We start from the raw sequence: 16970 nt of genomic DNA, 5'->3' as shown, positions 1-16970 counted from the left end.
TAGCCCAGCTCAAGCTAAACAGCCTGTCTGGCTCTTTCTGTCTACCTGTGCATAGTTAATGCCTCTCACACAGCTCTACATCCTTCTCAGATTTGTGAATTCCAGATCTGGGCACCTCCCATGTAAAAGTTATTACTCCTATCTTCTCTTTCCACATTTTTCAAAGTGGGAATTATCTTTTGCCTGTGCCTACTTCCACTGTGTTGTATGTTCCTGAATCATAGAATCACAGAATCATAGAATAGTTAGGGTTGGAAAGGACCTTAAGATCATCAAGTTCCAACCCCCCTGCCATGGGCAGGGACACCTCACACTAAAGTCTTTTACAATACCTTTGACTTTTCAATTTTCAACATAAAGAAATTAGTAAAGGATCATGAGCTCTGAACTCATGCTCTCATCTAAATTTATGGTAACATCTAAATTTCAGTGAGTCTTTAAAATGTTTTTGTTTCTACAAAAATAATCCTGGGTCTACACCCTTTGTAAAATTTGGGAAATAAAAGTACCTCACTTAAAGGAGCTGAGGACTTCATTCTTGGCATTACTGCTTGTGATTGTAAGAGAGACAGCAGCGACTAGGAAGTCTAACCGGCACCTGAATGTGGGGAATTTCTGGATGCTGGAGGAAGGGAGAATCATAGAACCATAGAATAGTTAGGGTTGGAAAGGACCTTGAGATCATCTAGTTCTAACCCCCCTCCCATGGGCAGGGACACCTCACACCAAACCATGCCACCCAAGGCCTCATCCAACCTGGCCTTGAACAGCGCCAAGGATGGAGCATTCACAACCTCCCTGGGCAACCCATTTGTTGTGGTTTAAGCCCAGGCCGTAAATTAGAACCACACAGTCTACTTCCCCCCCCAAACCCCCCCCAGAGGGATGGGGAGGAGAATCGAAAGAATGTAACTCCCACGGGTTGAGATAAGAACAGTTTAGTAACTCAGGTATAACACAAATCACTGCTGCTACCACCAATAATAATAATGATAAAGGAAATAACAAGGGAAGAGAATATGATACTGCCCGCCAGAAAAGAGCCCGACAGAAAAGAGTATGTGCCCTTCTGGGTAGCTCCCAGTTACATCCCCCGGCATGACATGCTGTGGTATGGAATACTTCTTTGGCTAGTTTGGGTCAGGTGTCCTGTCCCTGCTTCCTCCCGGCTTCTCCTCCTCCCTGGCAGAGCATGAGACTCACAAAGTCCTTGGTCAGGGTAAACATTCTGACCAGTAACTGAAAACATCGGCTTTATCAGTATTATTCCCAGGCTGAAAGTCAAAACCACAGCACTGCACCAGCTACTAAGAAGGAGAAAAACTAACTGCTGCTGCTGAACCCAGGACACCATTCCAGTGCCTCACCATCCTCTCAGCAAAGAATTTCTTCCTTATATCCAATCTAAACTTCCCCTCTTTAAGTTTGAACCCATTACCCCTTGTCCTGTCACTACAGTCCCTGATGAATAGTCCATCCCCAGCATCCTTGTAGGCCCCCTTCAGATACTGGAAGGCTGCTAGGAGGTCTCCACGCAGCCTTCTCTTCTCCAGGCTGAACAGCCCCGACTTTCTCAGCCTGTCTCCATGCGGGAGGTGCTCCAGTCCCCTGATCATCCTCATGGCCCTCCTCTGGACTTGTTCCAACAGCCCCATGTCCTTGTTATGTTGAGGACACCAGAACTGCACACAATACTCCAAGTGAGGTCTTACAAGAACAGAGTAGAGGGGCAGGATCACCTCCTTCGACCTGCTGGTCACACTCCTTTTGATGCAGCCCAGGATACAGTTGTTTTTCTGGGCTGCGAGCACACATTGAAGCCACCTCGTGTTCATTTTTTCATCGACCAACACCCCCAAGTCCTTCTCTGCAGGGCTGCTCTGAATCAAAGCTGTATTTCTGAATATCTCGGAGAGGGAAGACATTAGGGTATGCCTGGATGGCTAAACAGATAATTTAGGAATTAACCATACTCAGACTAGAGAAGAAAGTTATGTCAGAACTTAATAAAATAAAATGGCAGATTAAGAATTGATAGAAAATGAGAATTTCCCTAGAGCTTCCTATTGACAGCTGCTCCATCTCCCTTTTCTCACCAAGTAAATACAGAAAAAAAAAGCATTAATGCGGAAAAGTAGAGAGAAATGGGATGAACCTTGATACTCTGGTAACAACACTTCTTAGACCAGTGTAATTTTTCTATTCTCTCTTGACATTTTAAATAAGATTTATGTGCTGGTAGATGTTCAAATTTGAAATGATGACCCACATTGTGTAGTATGTCAAAAGAACATTTCTCTGTTGGCATTCTTCTGAATGAGAAATGTGCTAGACAGTATGTACCACTAAATGTTAATAGGTCTAAAACTACACAAATTGTAAATTTATTGAATTGTGTTGATAATGAATTCTTAAACTATTCACAGAATTTTGAAATAGTTGTAACCTGATAGGAATTAAAGATGAACTGACAGGCAGAAAAGGCCACAGCCAGATGACCTTGATAAGGAGAAAGAGCCAGTCTCCACCTGAAGAGTAGACTGGTTTGGGGCATTTTCTTAGATTAAAGGTAAGAAGAGTACTTGAGAGTACATGGTGATGCTTATAGTGTCTCCCTCATGTCATTACCTAAAAAAGTTACACTTGCATTTAAAAAACAAAATATAAATTTATAACTCTAATAGCTGCAAAGAGAAGCATGGCGATGAAAAGGTAATAAATGCTTACGTACACAAGAATCTTAAGCAAGCGTTTGAGATATCAGCTGCTAGTTGTAGGTCAGGATGGGGCTGCCTCCAAGGCTTGGGAAGGAAAGTGTGGAGATGCACTAAGTCTAAGACCAGCAAAGACTTGGGTGAACGAATATGGTAACCAAACTGATCCACCTTGTCCCAGGCAGAGTATGAAATGTGTGCTGCTTCTCTGGGAACAGAAATGGTTGGGCTCAGAAGGGGATGTGACTTCTCTTAATTCAAGCCTGGATGTGTCCTTTTTCTGAAGGTTTGCAAATGCCAAAAAAACACACACACACACCCAAACCACAAACACAAAACACACACACAAGCAAAAACAAAAACCAAACTAACAAGCAAACAAACCAGAAACTCAGAAAACAGAAAATATACCAGATTCCTTTTCTGTGTTTCAGAGTGCTGATATCTCACCCTGGGTTTAAGAGACTGTTGAGTGCCTTCTCTGTTTGTGAACTGCTGTTTTCACTAGCTTATACAGTCATTTTATTATCTCCAGAATGAACATGATCCTCTTCAACTACAGACATCTACAAGCTCACTATAAAATGCAATTCAAGTGAGAGAAGAAATCAGAACTTGCTGTGCCTTAAGAATACCATGGTGGCATTAGCAAGCATCATAACCAGTCTCTGGATCATGATTCTTATTTATGGGCTTAGTGCAAGAGTCACAAAACACTTGAAACATCAGGCAAAGCGAAGGCTGTGGTGTTCTCATGGGGGGAACTCCTGCAACACACAGATGGAAAGTGTCCTGGTGTTGAGCTGGATGAGGGATGTTAAACATTTGTAATGGAAATTTGCCCTCTGTCACCCTTGTTCTAATCTTTCCCAGACAGAGGACAACAGAGAAATCTATCTTCTTGAGGCCTAATCCATCCCCGCATTATTCTGTTCTTACAGTGGTGTAACTCCATCAATACAAACAGAGCTACTGCCCTACACAGCTGGAGTAAAGCAGCAGGTTCTCAATCTCTTATCTACCTCTTGGAAAAATAAACCAAATTGTTCCAGTGCTGCACATTTCCCCATTAGTATAGGCAGAAATACTGACAGGTAGTGAAAATGTATTCTTGTACTGTCATATAACCTTGAGCATTTTGCCTTGTCATTTATTTGTTATTTTCATCCAGTCCAGTATGTAATCATATAGAGGCATCACAGAGAAAGCCAGATTTATGCAATCACAGTTCTGCACTGATAATAGGTTATGCATTTGAAGATATCGATTGACTGCAAGGAAAATAAATTGAAGTAATACAGGATTTAAGAAAGCTACTGACTACAGACAACTGAGTCTGCAGTCTTTTGGTATGATTCTTTGGTTTAGCTTATTTAGACATCTGGAAGACTGCAGACAGAAATTTTCAGGTATTCCAGAAAAAATCTATCTTATTCTAATCCTAACTGAATTGCACAGTATCACTGTAAGTAAAAACTTGAAATAATTAAAGCTGAGAGAACATTCTAGTTACCACATTTTAATGATGCTAAGATCTTATGAAGTTTGGTGGCTTCTGCAGAGTGAATGAGGGACCTTGAGCAATATATATCATAATGAGCAACCAAAATGTATCATTACTCTTCATTGGTTGTATTATTTAAGATGGTAAAAATTGCATTATCATATATACACCTCAACACTATGCTCCCCCTTATGGGGAAGGCTGAAACTTATTTGCAAGATGGGTATATCACCTGTATCATCTCATGAAGAAATATCATATTTCCCTTTTGCAAATAGTCAGTCTGATCCGCCAACTAGTTAGTAAAATTTAGTTAGGAGGAAAACCCATTTAATTAGGACACAGTGGAAGGAGTTTAAAGTTATAACCAGATCTTACTTTGGAAATTTGTCAGAGAGGTCATTCAGCCCTTCACCATCATTCCTGTTGACTTCTGGTCTCTGGATCAAATTTTCTAAAGGCAGTAAGGATCATCTATTACTGATAATTTTCTACAGGGATATTTCTTTCATCTTTCATTAATTTTTAAAAATTATTTGACTGCTGTTATCCTCTCATGCTCTTTTTGCTTATGTCCTCCCTGCTTCATCATCTTTTCTTTCATTCTGTGTATCCCATCATTCATCAGCCTTACTTTGGACAGTAAAATCCATGTATTTACCTACTGATGTCCATTGCTTGATCAAGTATCATTGTAAAACTCCAAAACATAATGCTTCAGGGCAAAAAACACTCACCAGCCACCACGAGAATGACACTGTTTATCAGCCAAATAAAAACAACTTTGGATACCAAGATTTGCTTTGATCTAGTCAACTTTCATTTTGACCGTCGCCAAGCATTTTCATCTCTTTCCTTGCTAACTGTGGATAATTTCTGCATCTGTAAGAGTTTTAAGAAAGTGATTAATATTTATATTTTTTTTAAAAAAAGGTACATTACACATGGGGTTAACCCTAGAACCAAGTGAGGTTTTTTGTTCAGGATCCAATATATTCCATTTCCTATGGAGTGAGTGTGCCAGAACTGGTTAAAAATAGCTTCTCCCATTCATTAGAGTCAGCAGATGGCCATTAATCTTCCTGAAACTATTGATTCAAACTACTCGTCTCCACTTTCAAGGCCCTTCACAGACTACCCTCTCCCCATCTATCACCCCTCTTTACACAACTGAAAAGGCAACTGGCTTTGTAACAAGTGGGTGACAGGTACAAACCAGCACTCTCCTACATGCTGTCCCTCACATCTAGAGGGAGCAGTACACAGCATTAACAAAGTTTTTTCATTTGTCTCTTTTAAATGCTTTCCTAAAACTTTCCTTTGCCGTAAGGGCTACAAAAGCATTACACAGTTATACACTGGTGTGATAGGATTAGAGCCTCTTTAGGACACAATCCTTCCAAGGACCACCTTAACATTGTTTAAGTCTCAAGCTCTGGTATCTATCTGTCCCAAACTGCAATGTCTCATCTTACTCCTAGACTGCAAAGCTTGAATGCAAAGTCTCTCCATGATGTACTGTCCAGCTGAACATTTCCCAGCAAGCTATTGCAATATAGACAGTTAATAAGAAAAAAATATTAGCTTAGGCAGTCAAGACTGCAGGGTGCATAGTGCCAAAATCTCATGCACTAATGTAAGCCAAAATTAGTAAACCAGGACGGCAAGTGTTTTTGCCTGGCTGCAATTTAACCCCTGCAATATAAGACCAGTGCTGCACCTCAGAGTAACATGCAGAACCTCCATTGAGACTTACTACCTTAGTCTCAACGTTAAGCCAGCATAAACATATTTCATGTAGTTCATGAACTGGCACCTTGTAAATTCAGTACTGCAGTTCCCTGTGAATCCAGTGCTGGTGTTACCTTTAGGAGATAACACCATGTCATTCCTATGCCAGCCAGCATAAATGTGCCCTTAGCATATATGACAGATTAACTCTTTTACTTCTGGAATTGATGTTTTTTGCTCATAAGCTAAAGGTTCACTATGGTTCCTTTAAATTCTAGACCAACACATTTAGCTAATATTTATCTTCCTTCTGCCTTGGTTTCAAGATCTTCACAAAGCCATGTGGATTTTGCTGGAAGAAATATTGAAGATGCTAAAGGCTCTCACCAGGAAGACGTTTTAAAGACATCAAGATGCGTACATGCCCTTCTTTCTCAAACCCAAATTCTAAGACAAGAAAGCCCATACTTTCTACAAAGAAAGCCCACAGTCATTAACATTCCCTCTCTTACAGTGAAAAGGAAGACTTCCCAAGCTCACACACTGTTAGCAGAAAAAACTGGTATGGAGTCCAAAGCACCTGAGAAACAATCTTTTCTTGAAAAAAAGAAATAATACACACACTTTCTTTCCACACGAGGGGGCAGACCCCAGTGAAACAGCTGTCAGTGTGACAACCCATACGCCTCTTCATTTTAAACAATACAAACCAGGTACAACACAGACTGTTCCTTCTCATCACAACACAAATGCAAGTTCATTCTTTGCAAGGCCACATGCTGTTCAGCAACCTCGTTCCATGTACAGGTATTCTCCCAGGAAATGGCCTCATGGAGTCACAGTCTTGAAGACTAAACCATCCCAAGACTTACCAATGCAGCAGCAGAGAGCACCTCCTTTGGCAACACACTTCACCTTCCCTTTCCATTTAAATAGATTCTTCCCTTGATACAGCTCCCTGGACTGCTAGCATCCCAGCAGGGTCTGCTCCCCAAGCAGGGCTTCCAACACAGACCACGGTAGCCAGAAAGGTGTACAACACAGCGATGGGTCATGTGAAACTGCCAAAACCCACTGGTGGGATGCATCAGAAAGTTGTTTGTGCTAATACACTATGCTTCACTGGTGTGCAGTGCGAGCCAGCTGAAGATGGAGTATTGAAATGCGGGCCTTGTCCCACTGGATACAGCGGTGATGGAATTACATGTGAAGGTAAGGGGGAGAATCCTCTTTCTTTTATAACTTCAAATCTAGTAAGTCTCCAAAGTAAAAATGTATTTTGATTATAAATTTGGAGATTTTTCTAGCTGGGAACATTCTGGCTTTCAAAGCCAATCATATTTCAAAATGATAGACAAACATTCTATAACTTTGAAAAAGCTCTTTCTGCTTAGAAAAATTACATTTATTTGATAATATCTAATCTATTGAAACCAGGGACAGATTGTGATCTTGCTTACCCTTGCTTAAGGCCACATTCATTCTACTGAAGTCATTACATTTAAAAATATAAAAAAATGCTGTGGAAAGAGTAAAATTTACTCAATTTCTCTATACAACACATTCTAGAAAAAAACTAATTGTTCTACTACCTTAAAAATGACTTTTAAATATCTAATATTTTTAATACAAAACTGAACTTGTCATCTGAAATGTATAGCACCAGAAGAGTTTTCACAATATATTGAGTTATTTATTAGACAGCTCAGAATACCTCTGTAAAACAGTAGCATTATGCACATTGTTGAAACAATGAATTCCCTGACTTAGCTATTATTAATTGCACCTTTTGTTGAAATCCCTCTGATAAACTGATCTCTTAATTGGCCTTTCACTACAGAAAGCAAAATTATTTCTATAATCTATTTCATTCTCTTTCACATATGGTTCCTTGAGCTCTGTGTACAGAGAAGGCAGGTGTAGAGGGGGATCTCAGCTGTGATGCACTGTGGAGGACCTTGCAGAGATTCCTTGCTGTAAGCAAGGCTTCATGGGGGTGTAAAGCTCCCAGCAATACTGCAGCCCTCTGAGGCTGGAGATATATCAGAAAATACGTAAGAAAAAGTTACTAATCTTGGATGCTACAATTTTTTGCCTGTTTCCACATTTCTAAAATGCCCCTTCTAAAGGACTGAAGGTTACTTGGCACCAAAAGACCCTGTCTCTGACCTCTGTGTTATACCCAGGGCTGGAAGAGTACCAAGTAGCTCCTAGTACTAGGAAGCCCAAAGCAAATCTGATCACAGAATGGCCTACCCTCAAAGACCGGGCCCACAGACATACAAATATTTACAAATATGGGCATACGGCTGCTTTGTGTATATTTAGTATATACTATCAGTATAGTCCTTAAAACATAAACCTACCTCTGCCTTTTACTGTCTTACAAGATGAGATATTTTCTTCACTTACTGGTATTACTGAAAATCTCCCTGGAGAGTCCTTAGGATGAAATACATCATTACCAACATCATTCTCTTTCTTGGGGCTTGATGACATGATGCAAAAACGTCGTTTATTTGTCTCTCATCACTGACCGTGTCACCTGAGTCAGGAATAAACCTGTCTGCTTCCTGCTCCTTTATTCCAAGCCCTTCTGTGCACCTGCAAGCAGTACCCTAGCATGGCCAGCAGTATGAAGAGCACCCATTGTACCTCCAGTCATTGATGTCTCTTCCCATGTCAGATGTAGCTCAGCCATCATGAGAGCCAAAGTTGAAAGATAAGGATAATTCCTTAGATTAAGGCCTGCCATAACCTCAGCTATCAGCACCTTACAATGCTGCCACGGCTGTACTAACTTCCTTGAAAATGGTAGTACCCTCTAAGAACAGGAGCAGCAAAACTGAACAAGTGATCAAAGCTCAGATGAGACCAACATCTGCAAAACGTTCAGGCTTCAATGCAATACCCGTGGCAAGTGAGCAAAAGTTTTGACAGACTCAGACACAATTGATAGTTGTCACCATCCTATTTGATATCAGAATTCACCAGGATTAAAAAGTAGTAAGTTTTAATACCTGTGGAGCTTGAGGAGATGTGACTTTTGTTTAACAAGAGTGTCTGAAAATACTCTTAAGATAATAAATACTTTACCAAGTGATATTATGTTGTGACAGAATCTAACTTTTTTTTTCCCCAGACGTGCAGATTTAAAATCAGGCTTGGAGGACTGGTAGGGAAAAAATAAGCAACATCTTGAAAATGAATTTCTCTTCGAAAGTAAATCCTACCACATTTTATATCTGTAATATTATCACCCCTTTGGGCAAGCACCTCAGTCTCCCTGTTAGGTTTTAGTTGGAAGTCCTCTGCCTCTACTCTGTCTTCCTGCTTTGGGAATCAGACTCACAGGAGTGCAGGCTGGAAGAGACTGCTGGGGACCACCAGGTCTAACCTCCTACCTTCTTTTGGAAGAGCATAGCTAGATGTCAGTGTGTTTGCCTTATATTCAGGCATCTAAATTGAGATATGTTCAGATGCTCTTAGCAATTTTCATTTAGATCACTCCCTTCACTGCTGACAACTTTGTCATCTGTAAAAAGCAGGACCTTGATTTTGCCCATCTTGCTTTGGTGTAAAAAACATTACAGATTCTTAATTATTTAGTGCAGATGAGGTAAGAACTAGCTCCTCAAGGCTCTGCTGGTCACTCCCATGCCCTTTCCTGCACCTGGCCAGATTCCCAGCTTGTAGGGGCCTTTCACCTTCATGCACAAAGGCAGTATCACCATTTATTAGTGGCCTAATGTTAATACTACTCTGCTAAGCAGGCAAGGCCTTGAAAAACTTAATTTCAGAGCAGCATTTTGGAGATATCTGGCATCACCTACACAACAATAAAAAAATACGAAGGGGAGATAAGGCCTGCTTTAGTCCACTAGGTTCTCTTGCATGTTCTCTTGCAGAAGATGCTGGCTGGCATTTATAGAGTAGTTAACCAAGAGTTCCTCTAGTAATGAGGGAAGTTACTAAATACCTGATTTCCACTCTGAGCGCAATTTTCAGTATATATACCATATATAGCCAATGCATTGCTATAGTACACTTCTAGCAGTTTTACAGGACAGCACCTACCAATCATCTGTCAAAACACACTGCAGAAGTGTCAGAACACTCAAAGAGCTTTAAATGTTCCCACTCAGTATGCCAAGCAAATAAAAGTCTACTACTTCAATAACGCATAACTAGTTCAAACAGGATTGTTTTCAGAATGCTTCTGCTATTTTGTCTACAAGTGCTTATTAACATTTGAGGCTAACGCTCTGAAATATTCGTTAGCACTGTTAGTCACCTTGGACTCATTGTCCTGCCTCTGTTACACACTCTACAACAGGGACACAGACAGGCCTTCACTTTCCAAGATGCAGTATCTACTGGACAAGGAAACAAATGCTGTCTTTTCCCTAGGCTCAGTTTTTCACCAGGGTCTGTGCATATGTACCTGTCTGAGAGCAGCTGTTCTACTTCTTGAGCTCCTTGGAGTGCCCTAAGGTGGAACACATCCGTTCCATTTGATACCAGGGTTGAAGTTTAAAAAAACATCTCCTCTGGACATCATTGTTGTGCTTGTTTCTAAAAGACCTTGACCTGAAGACTAAAGAAAGATAAAAATTTAAGCCAAATATCTGGTCATTATTGTTCCTATCTCTATCCCCACGTTGATAGGGAGTGTCTGGTTACTCAAACTGTACAATTAAAAAGTTAAAGACTAAGTTCTGTAGAATAAAGACAATTATTTAAAATTATTTTGGATTAGGTGACAGTTGAGGACTAGTATTTTTTTAATTTTTAGTAGTCATAAAAGTTCCTCAGGATTCCTATGGAATATAAAGTCATGCTACTTTAGAAATATTTTCTTAAAAATGTGAAGTCAGTAAAACTCTGGGATATTTTATAGGCTTTGCACAGTATTTCCTAAGGAAACAGGACGTCTAGAACAGTAGTAGTTACGCTTTCTGCTCGAGTTAAAAACACAACATTGCCTTGACATTACAAAACCCTGTTCAAACCTAATAATTTTCAAAATAACAAGAAAGATGGAGCAGGTGGGAAAGTATTATGACCTCAGGATTATCACCTGGATGAAGCAAGGCAAAAAAATTCAGGTAGATGACAGTCATTTTTTCTGACATTTTACTGCCCAAAAGCACTACTATGTCAGACCAAAATTCCTTCCCCTGTCTCCAATAGCTATCAACAGCAGATGTCTGTAAGTATATGGGAAAGATACAGGGATATTATTCAGAACAGTCCCTCAGCAAGTCAAGGATCATGTGCTTCAAAAATCAAGCACCTTGTTCAGCCTTTCCAGGCCATGTCTGATTCTGTAGTTTTCTATTCTATCCCTCCAAGTCATGTCTTTCCCAAAGACCTAACACATTTACTTGTTCTTCACACAAAAGCTCTACTGTACCTTTGTTTATCCCTGTCACCTTTTTCACCTTCTCCACTTTTACTGTATCTTTCCTGAGCTGGGGGATCAGACCTGAATATGGTATTTAAGATGCAGCTCAGTGCGGATACAGACCATAATAAAGTCTGGCATTTTGTGCTCTGCTCATTTCTTAACAATTCCTAACACTTTATTTGCCTTTTTGACTGCAATGAGCACTCAGGTGACATTTCACAAAACATTAGCACAACCTAATCAGAACTGTTGTCTGCATTTCTATTCCAAATTCATTCAGTGAAGTTAATCTTGTTAATTTCCTATTAGCTATGAGGGGCCCCAGAGACTAACCACAGGTCAGCCAATCTCACCTTGGTGCCCAGCAAGATCATGGAGCAGATCCTCCCAGAAACTATGCTAAAGTACCTGGAAAATAAGGAGGTGGTTGGTGACAGTCAGTGTGGCTTCACTAAGGGAAAATCATTACTGACAAATCTGGTGGCTTTCTACAATGGGGTTACAGCATCGGTAGACAAGGGAGAATAACTGATGTCATCTACCTGGACATGGGCAAAGCATTCGACATTGTCCTGCAAGACATCATTGTCTCTAAACTGGATAAGCATGGATTTCATGGATGGATAACTTGGTGGATAAGGAATTGCCTGGACAGTCATGCTCAAAGAGTTGCAATCAATGGCTCGATGTCCAAGTAGAGACTAGTGACAAGTGGTGGTCCTCAGGGGGTATTGGGACTGATCCTGCTCAACACCTTTGTCTGCAACATGGACAGTGGGATTGAGTGCACCCTCAGCAAGTCTGCTGATGACACCAAGCTATGTGGGGCAGTTGACCTGCTGTAGGGAAGAGATGCCATCCAAAGGGGCCTTGGCAGGCTGGAGGGGTGGGTGGGCCTGTGTGAACCACATGAAGTTCAATAAGGCCAAGTGCAAGGTTGCTGCATGTGGGTCAAGGCAATCCCAAGCACAGATACAGGCTGGTCAGAGAACGGATTGAGAGCAGCCTTGAGGAGAATGGTGTGGGGGTGCTGGTTGACAAGAAGCTCAATATGAGCCAGCAACATGCACTTGCAGCCCAGAAGCCAACCGTATCCTGGACTGCATCAAAAGGAGCGTGACCAGCAGGTTGAGAGAGGGGATTCTCCCCCTCTACTCTGCTATCGTCGGACCCCACTTGGAGTACTGTGTCCAGTTCTAGGGCCCCCAACATAAGAAGGATGTGAACCTGTTGGAGCAAGTCCAGAGAAGCCCACAAAGATGGTCAGAAGGCTGGAGTACCTCTCCTGTGAAGACAGTCTGAGAGAGCTGTGATTGTTCATCCTGGATAAGAGAAGGCTCTGGGGAGGACCTAAAGCAGCTTTCCAATACCTAAAGGGAGTGATAAGAAAGCTGAAGAAGGACTTTTTACAAGGACATGTAGTGACAGGACAAGGGGTAGTGGCTTTAAGCTGAGAGAGAGTAGATTTAGATTAGATATTAGGAAGAAGTTCTTTACTGTGAGGGTGGTGAAGGCACTGGCACAGGCTGCCCAGAAAAACTGTGGGTGCCGCATCCCTGGCAGTGTTCAAGGCCAGGTTGGACGGGGCTTTGAGCAACCTGGTCTAGTGGAAGGTGTCCCTACTTGTGGCAGGCAGGTGGAACTGGATGATCTTTAAGGTCCTTTCCAACCCAAGCTGTTCTGTGATTCTCTGAGCCTTTGGATATTTATTTCATAAGTGGGCTCCAAATTAATGGACTATTTAAATATGCATATGAGTTACTTTGATTGCACTAATACATGCTTTAACCCTATGCTTTATTCCCTTTGTCTGTGTATCTTACATAAACCGATAATGTGGTAACTTTCTTTTCCGTTTTTCCCCTTCCTTACACTGTACATGTTCAAACTTCTATACATTTAGGAAATTAGATTGATACATCTTTGAAATAAAACAAATAATGTACAATGATTGCATGAAACAAGGTAGGCTATGCTACTTCCGGTGAAGTCTGTCCTGACCTGACTGGTTTTCAGAGGTTATGCTGTCACGCCTCTTAGCCTTGCTTTAGTAGTGTACACCCAGGACCTCATGTGTCAGACAGCACAGGGAGTTTACTCAACTGTTGGAAATGCTAAGCAATAACTCTGTTGTGGAAGACATTTGCTGATTAGGCTATCAAAAATGGAAGAAATAACATAGCGTCTTCTATTGCTGAGTACTCCCAAAGTTATCATAGAAAAACTTACAAACTGTAGAGAAACTTACAAAATGTGCATGATCTCATTTTAATGGAAAAAAGAAATTTTGAGATATTTCCCAAAAAGCCCTTTCAAAGAAAACAATAATGGACTTCTCCATTTTCACCTCCAGATTTAGATTATAAACATAAACATACATATATTTGACAGCAAGATTGACCATTTGCAGCAATGTTTTCCTCTTTACTGTTATTTTATACCATCCAAAACCGCTTAGTATAAAAACACTGCAATACCTTTGTACAATTTAGCAAATGTTTATGGAAAAAAAAAAATTTATTCCAGAAGATGAAAGATAGAAGTTTTGGAAAGGAATTTGATGCAAACAGTATATTTCTATCATGGACGGAAATATATTTTAGGTGAACACTGCTCTTGCTCTCACATTGCAGCCAGTGTTCAGTTTTCATCTTTTGCTATTCACCAGTAATAGAATAGTTTTAAACACTTTACTATTAAATGTCACCATAGGAGCTAAATGTTTTAATATCCAAAATACCATGTTCTTTTCTGACAGTTCAGATGCATCTCAAAATGTGTAAAGGCCAGATGGAAAGTATTCTATTCAAATGAACATATTCGCTTTAAGTGCTACATGCAAAACATGCTGAAATAAAGCATACTATGTTTGAATGTCACTGGGCTTGTCATAGCACTTAGGCACCTGGAGGCTTTATGCAACCATCATCCTACAGGAAAGGCAATCACATTTCACATACTTTAAAAAGAGCGTTACATTTTCCACAAGTTTTGTGTTTCCCTGTCTCCATGCAGAGAATATTAACCAAGTCTACCTACCATTAAGTTTTAATTGCAAAGAAATCTCTTTATAAACAAGCCTTGGGCTTATGCAAGCCCAGCAGAATGGAGATGTTTCAGATGGACGTATGTGAGCAGACAGGTTGTCATCCTCCTTTCAAAGCCCTCAACCAGTCACTGACTTCAGTGAGATTTATGACAAACCGCTGAATGTGACTGATGGCTTATAAATGTAGTACTGCAATTTTAAAGAAATAACAAATGTATTGAAAACAGCATCAATTTCTTTCCCTTTCTTCCACTTTCCATTTCATTACAGACTGCTACTTACTCTTTGCCCTAATAGCACAAGACCCCAAGCTACCTAAGCCCCTGACCTGCTCCAACAGCTGCTACCAGTGGCTGAATTAGAAAAACTTCAGGGAAGTTTAACCCTAACTGCTTAAATGGATCTAAATCAAACCTACTTAGTTGTACAGACAATGTCATTCTTTTTAATTCTTTTTTTCTCACAGATGTACACTTCAAATTTCAGCTAAACCTGTGCTGAGCTGTAAATGTCTAAACCTCCTTGCCCATCAAATCAAAACTAAATTTAGCTTAATGACATTCTCAGCATGCATATTATGAATCTAAACTATATCTAGTGAGTTTTCTGCTCTCAAGCATGACAAATCCTAAAGGTATTTTAATGCAACATTGAAAATACCACAGCTAAAACCGTATGGTAATAGGAAATGTAAATACTGAAGTATCTGAAGAGCAGATCTAATACTAAATATTTTTCTTTAACGTTATTTGCATCAAAATGATTTATTTTTAATTACCTTCTTGGAGCTTGTCTTTTTAACTGCAATTGGATAATGTGTGGTGACTTACATTACTTTTTTGGATGGCAAAGTTCATATTCAATGGCTTTATCTGAAGGCTTAGTGATAATAACAAGGAGGCCTTCAACACATAAGGTTCATTTAAATTATGTGATGCTACAAGTATTTGTCCTTCATGTAGCCTTCCAATTACACAGTCCATTTTCTAGTTTTAAGAACAAAATGTGGTACACTAGTTTTTGGGTTTTTTTCCACAGTAACAATACTTGAAAGATGCTTTGTTTCAGACATCCTTAGCTTCATTTGTATTTTCCTTGGAATAACCTTGCTTAGCTTCATATCCATTATAGAAGACAAAACTCTGCCAGCGAAGTGTGCCAAAGTACAAGATTTTTCACTGTATTCACTTCCCAAGAGCAAGGAAAGACATTTTTCATTCTATTATGTGAGGTGGCTTTGTTTACAAAGGCATGAGAGCCAGCCCTACTCTGCTTCTGCACACAGCACTTCTTCAAGTGTCAGTGGCCATATTCTACCTCCAGTCGTCTTCTCTTCTCCTCCATTTGGCATACAAAACTACTTCTTATTAAAGGGCTACAAAAAGAAGCGTTCATGGCATCAGATGTCAAGTAGCTACCTTAGATGTTAGGTTTAAGTGGCTAAACCTTCCAGGCTCCCTGCACAATAAAGCCATTAGGCTCATAATGATCGGCATTTAAAAAACAAACCAGTGTCTTCAGCAAATAGCCTGTTTCAGCATTTGCAGTACTTTCCAACTTTATGCAGTACACCTACTCATCCTCTTTCTTCTACAGAATGATGTTGCACATTGCAGTATGTCAAGAAACCATTATCTAACTTGCTGCTTTGTCTGCAGGCCTCACACTACTTATAAAACATTAAAATCATTACTTAAAAGTTTGTCATTTTGCTGACAAATTCCCATACAATTCTTTTCTATACAGAATAAACACTTCATCTCTGCTTTAGTGAATTCTAACACCTGTTAAGCTTTACTGGGCATCCACATGGCAAATTTGCAGAAACAGTTGATCAAGGTTTTACTATTGACTACGTTTGTACTTGATCCATTAGCCTTCAAAAATACATACTTAAAAATGTGTATGCTCAGAAGTGAAATATGATTATGTTAAAGTCATTCCCTTGCAGACATTATATAGCTGCTCATTAGTGCTGCATTACTAATATATTGCTTACTTTTATCCTGCAGTGTTTTCCTCAGTAGCCACATTACTTGTTGGATTAATAAAATGGGATGGGAAAAGTAATAACAAGTGCTGTGCTCATAACCACACAGAATGGAATTTTTGAACTGTATCTTCTTTCTCTTGTTTTATTCTTGTAGTGCAGTGTGATCCACCGTGTGAGAATCAAGGAACTTGTGTATCCCAAAATACTTGTTCTTGCGCTTATGGATTTGTTGGTCCTCGATGTGAAACAAGTATGTATAAACTCATTCAGGCTTTTCTCCTCATTACGTGTTTGAATTGGCAGAAAATTAGAAGACAAAGAAAGCCTTTTTGTTTTTCTATATTTCCCTTAAAATGATGATTGCATACAGCAAGAAAAGTACAATATATATTGAAGTAATACACTACCTAAACTATTTCAGAGCATATATTTACCAGCAGCATAGTTGGATTATGTAAAAATATGCACATCTATATCAACATTTCCTACAGGAAAAATGCTCCTGGAAAAACAAACAAACAAGCAAAAATGTCTATGTTATTTAAAGTGACATTTATGAAATTCAAGGT

The 16970-nt window shown here is 39.9% G+C and overlaps 1 pseudogene across 1 annotated transcript in view; it reads left to right on the top strand.

Annotated features, from left to right (window-relative positions):
• LOC308223238 (von Willebrand factor D and EGF domain-containing protein-like) overlaps nt 1-16970 on the top strand; it is a 193152-nt pseudogene that overhangs the window by 144691 nt on the left and 31491 nt on the right. Inside the window, exons 21-22 of the transcript in view lie at nt 6242-7161; nt 16556-16651. The product of the transcript in view is annotated as a von Willebrand factor D and EGF domain-containing protein-like (transcript). The remainder of the gene's footprint in view (nt 1-6241; nt 7162-16555; nt 16652-16970) is intronic.

Source organism: Psittacula echo (assembly GCF_963264785.1).
Source record: "Psittacula echo genome assembly, chromosome: 6".
Taxonomy (NCBI): domain Eukaryota; kingdom Metazoa; phylum Chordata; class Aves; order Psittaciformes; family Psittacidae; genus Psittacula; species Psittacula echo.
The sequence above is the reverse complement of the archived record's forward strand: the minus strand, read 5'-3'. Positions and strand labels throughout refer to the sequence as shown.